This window comes from Solanum verrucosum, unplaced genomic scaffold (genome assembly GCF_900185275.1).
Source record: "Solanum verrucosum unplaced genomic scaffold, falcon-dt-bn FXZP01001237.1, whole genome shotgun sequence".
Taxonomy (NCBI): domain Eukaryota; kingdom Viridiplantae; phylum Streptophyta; class Magnoliopsida; order Solanales; family Solanaceae; genus Solanum; species Solanum verrucosum.
In genome coordinates, this window is record NW_026019558.1 from 281328 (window position 1) to 285732 (window position 4405).

A 4405-nucleotide genomic window follows, 5' to 3' on the forward strand; every position below is an offset into this window, starting at 1 on the left:
TTTTATGATTCAAAAGTCCCATTGAACTACGTAGCTAGCGTAGGATAGGATATCATTGACTCTTCATGCAATTCCTCACCGCCTCTCAGAAGGCATACGGTTGGATCCATAGTCACGATATCATCCTATACCCCCAAAAAGGTATAGGATGGGCCCTTGCAACGTGCGGCAGGACGTTGCATCATTGCTAGACTCATGGTAATAGTTGTCGGTTAGAGAAACTCCCCACAAGTAAAGTATAGTATTTTCATGTTGCTTTCATTGTATATTTAATTGTAAAGCTTAAATGGTTTTCACTTCATGTTCATGTATTGATTCAGTTGAGTTGTTTTCAGTCATTCAGTTAAGTTATTTGTTTACTCAGCCATATTACATACTCATACATTCCATGCACTGATGTCATTCGACCTTCATCCTTTTATGATGCAAATATAGGTGTTCATGATTATCAATAGAAGTTTCATTGAGATCATTCTACACTTCAGTTAGCTTTGGTGTGCCTCCTTGTATTCCAGAACACTTCACAGTTACTTTCAAGTTAGTAGTTTTGATATGTCGTGGGTCTTGTCCTGATATCCTTTCTTAATAGTAGAGGCTTCATAAATATACAGTCTTGGAAAGTCTTTCAGTTTCAGATATTTATTTAAAACTTATGTTTCATACTTAGTATATCTAATTCAATTTTGAGATTGAATAAATTGTTTTAAACATTTCTTTCAATTTGATGCTTATGTATGCTCAAGTTATTCTTCCGCTTGTAGTCAGCCAGGATAAGGGTTCACTTGGGGACCAACAATGGTTCTTGAGTGCCGGTCACGTCCAGGGTGTAGGCTCAGGTCATGACAAACTTGGTATCAGAGAAAAGAATTCAAGTGTCCTAGGGTGTCTATGAAGCCGTGTCAGAAGGATCTTATATATGGTTATGAGGGACCCACTTATATAAATGAGAGACTACAAACATTTAAGAAAAGTTTCCCTTATTTCACACTATAAATCGTGCAATAGAGTTGTGTCATAAAGAACTTACTCAGACTAGTACGTTTCTTAGATTCATTTGAGTATCCCCCCATACTCAAGTTTGTTGAAAACAAAAGTCAGTTCAATATCAATGAGTTATTCTTAGCAAAAGTCTTGAGAAATTCATGAGACTACAGAGGAGCTAAAAAGAAGCCCATGATTGAGCTTAAGTGTTGAGATTCAAAAGAATGCATTATTATTCAAATGAATAGTGTATTTGAGCTAAAGCGAGACGTATTCCAGACTCTTTTCTCGAAACCTTGTTTCATTTAAGGCCCTTATGCAAAATTGTATTTCGGATCTTGGGTAGTATTTTCACCTGAAAACAGAGTATGAGTTATGAGATTATAAGCAGTGGCAGTAAGAGTGCTCAAAGTTAAAAGAATGCATGCAGAGGTTCAGTTATCTAAGAAAGGGAGATAGTGATAAAGCAAGCTATGCTATTATATTTATACACCTAGTAGGTTATTAATGAGAAGTTTTCCCGTATGGGTAGACTAAGAAGTGATGAGTTTGCGTAGACTGAATGATAAGAGGTAGAGTAAGAGTAACTAGTTTTATTGAGTTAGAGTATACCTTAACTAGAAAAGAGGTTATGATTATGTGTCATTGTCACGCCCCGAGCTACCCCCGAGACGCGGACACGGGACCTAGGACCACAAGTGATCCCAAGCTAACCCTGCTGGCATGATCATGAGCATACTAAATATAATCTGATTAATAGAAACTGTGCGGAAGCTAACTCATAAATAAATCTGAAAGGATGGGGAATACCCATATACTATAACTGAGATAAATGAAAACTGATGAGTTTAATACAAAGAAGATATTAACTCAATACTAAGTTGAATCTAACTATGTCTGAAATAAGCCTTTAAACTGCCTAGCAATGTTGGGACATGCCCCAACTAGGTCTAGCAAAACTGAAAGTAAAGACTAAAAGCGATAAAGATAAACATGTCACTAGTCCTTGAAGAATGAGGACTCACCACTGATGCTGCTGAACTGAAGATCGGGAATCGATCTAAGCGTGATCTGGATACTGAGAACCTGAACCTACATCACGAGAAGATGTAGCGCACGTATGTGTTAGTACTTGAAGGGTACTGAGCATGCAGGATAGAGTAAAGCTGAAATAACATATAACTGAACAAAGCAATAAAAGCAATGAAATAATCTGAACATGATATAGATACTGAATGTTGAGCTAACTGTATGCAATGACCAATTTATAACACGCTGAGACTGAATACTGAATATACTGATAAATGGTCAATGCAATAGAATCTGACTGTACTGTGGGAGCTACTAATAACCGACATAAAACCACATGAGCTAAATGTGGAGTCCGATGTATACACCCCATCGAGAGGAGCCAATCTACCCGGCCAAAGGTATAAAGGCATGACTGGCGTGATCACTAAACTGATGTTGCCCACAAAGGGGACTTACACCTATGTGGCTCATAGTTCTGGGACTATACAGGTATGCTGAATCCCTAGTCCAACTCGGTATTATGCTACTCCCAATAGATTAAGTGTTTAACACATTATGACTGAGTTTCTGTAAGTACTGGATAGCTCGAAACTGAACATGCAAACTGAGAATGCAACAATTAATCTGATAATGATGCATTCATAAACTGAGGCATGTATAACTAAATATATTATGACTGAAATACTGAATAACTCAAAATACTGACATGCAGATACTCATACTTGAAAACCCCTTTTTTGAAAACAATTCAACATCATATTATACTATGATCATTGATGACTTGGGAAGTCATACTGCATAAACATTAATGGTATATCTAGATACCATACTATTCATACATTGATGACCTACTCAATTGTCATACTAATCATGTTTTAGAAGCTCTTTCTCAAAACTCATCTTAACTTTCTCAAAAACTCAGTTTAAAACTCAAGTGTTGTCTTAAAGAAAAGCTTCTCAAGATTTATAACTCAAAATAGGGTTTATGCTGAAATATATTGATAATGTGGCATAAAACTGGAGCATGTATATCTGAATAACTGAAATATCTGACCTAGCATGTGTAATTCAAGAACTAATGAAATACATAGCTAGGGTTCTAAAATTTATGTAAGAAACTGAGCAATAACATGATAATCTGATTTGGAACATTTAAATAACTAATTCATGATGATCTGTTGTAATTCTAGAAACCCTAGGTCTGTTCATAACCATGGAATCAAGAATCTGACTGAATTCTATGGACCTAATGGGTGAAAGGAACCTACTAGTGAAATCCTACATACCTGGTGCCGAATTTCACGGAGAAATCCTTTGATTTCTGGGCTGGAACTGAAGAAAACTTGTTGCGTTCTTGAACTAGGGTTCTTAACCTTTTTCTCCTTTCTTGATTTTAATTTTCTAAGTTTTGATTAATGATTTTAACTAAGGTAAGTTCTAGTTATGTTTCTAGGCTTAATCTGACTAAAACCTCATGATTTAGGGTTTAAACGACGTATCTTAGAGGTTAAACGAAATAGGAAAAGACCAAAAGACCCCTGAATTAACTGCTGTCGGAGTGATAGACGGATTGGACTGACGGGCCGTAGGTCAATCGACGGTCCGTGTATTGGAGTCGTCGATCGAGTCTGCCCGACAGGGCTTCACTAAAACGAGCATAACTTTTTACTCAGAGGTCGGAATTTAGCGAACTCGGTGGCGTTGGAAAGATAATTCAATTATTATCATATCATAGGTCATGGGACACCTAATTCATTTTGTGCTAAAAGTTATGACCATCTGAAGTTGACCCATCAATAATTTTCAGCTAACTGGCTGTTGACCCTAACTTACGGTCAGACCTACGGACCGTGCATCGAATGACGGTCCGTGCTGGTCGACCGTAGTTTATGTCAGAGGTTGGGTAAGGGAAATCTTGATCCACGGACCGTGGTCTGATCTACGGACCGTGGGTCTGTCCGTGAGTCGGGACTTAGTAAATTTTCTGAGCTAGTTTGGGGAGGGGTTGCAATGGTGAACCACGGACCACCAGCACGGGCCGTGGTCTGACCTACGGTCCGTGGATGGTGACCGTAAATTGCACCTGCAACTTCTCAAAATCTGCATTTTTGGTCTGTTTCGGATACGGGGTGTTACAGTCATAGTGTTGGTAACGACCAAGTGTAGGTGCTCGATAGAAAAATAGGAATATTCATAAGGTGATAGATCTAAGTTAGGCTTATGACTTTTGAGGGAAAGCCCATAATAATTAAAGTGTTATAGAACTAATTAGGCAATGAAGTATAGGGAATGAATAAATAGTACTTAAGTTGTGAAGTGGAATGTGGCAGTAATATGTAAGGATGTAGACTGAGAGATAAAGATTGACTACTTGTCATGAGATTTTAGTGGG